The following is a 1,081-nucleotide window of genomic DNA, read 5'->3' as shown; positions in this document are numbered from 1 at the left end:
CTAACCTAACACGAAACATCTCCACAAACTCCACCAATTTGTTCAAATTTACATAACTTATACAAACCCCATCACACATCACCCTGAATCCACCTTAGACTGGATATTACTATCCCACCCACAATACTATTCCAATCCCAACACCCTAAGTGACCACTTACCAGCCCTGATACACAGACTATCAACCTCCACCCCAAGCATTCATTCATACAAATATACCAGAAATCTAGCCAGTTTTAGCCAGTCTCACTTTTGCAACCTATTACAAACACTATACTGGAACCCACTGAAATATCTTCCCCTCAATGAGGCAGTACATTATTTCAATACGGTCTTCCTAGATATCCTTAACTCCATAGACCCTGTAAGAAAAAAAGAGCGTTAAACATAACCATGCTCCTTGGCCATCCATGTCAACCAAACTGCAGATCAAGAGTGACCGAGCATGGCACAAATGGAGAAAAGATAAGAAAGACCCCACTTAACGAAGCAGCCTTCAAAATACTTGGAAACAAAGCAAAACAGGCCATTAATCAGGACAAAAAGACTTCTCTCAACAAATTAACACCCACAGTAATAATCCCAGACTTTTCTGGAAATCTGTCAACTCATTACTAAATCCTGGCAGCACTCAAAACCTATCTCCATTTCCAGACAAAAGCCCTGTTGAAATCAATGAAATATTTAATAAAAACGTTATTGATATTATCCTTACATTAGTCACCGCAGGCAATACCCCAAACCCCCATTAACCCATCCACCATACCTAAAGGCAATATCAACTCCATTATCATCCTTTAACTTCCAACCTGTAGCAGCCTCTCAAATACAAACATTACTTGGCAAATAGAAATCAGGCTCCTTATCTGCTGATACTCTCCCCCAGAATACCTCAAAATTAGTGCTAAGGCAATAGGTTTCCCATAAAGTATCCTTATACACCGATAACCTGTAGAAACCAGAGCCCACTAAACTCTGGAAAAAATCAATAACCACCCCACTTCATAAAGATGGAAACCCTCATGACCTATCTAAATTTTAGACCCATTTCCATACTGTCCCCTCTATCTAAATTAATGGA

This window comes from Protopterus annectens, chromosome 17.part0 (genome assembly GCF_019279795.1).
Source record: "Protopterus annectens isolate FY-2018-M chromosome 17.part0, PAN1.0, whole genome shotgun sequence".
In the NCBI taxonomy this organism is placed as follows: domain Eukaryota; kingdom Metazoa; phylum Chordata; order Ceratodontiformes; family Protopteridae; genus Protopterus; species Protopterus annectens.
The sequence above is the reverse complement of the archived record's forward strand: the minus strand, read 5'-3'. Positions refer to the sequence as shown.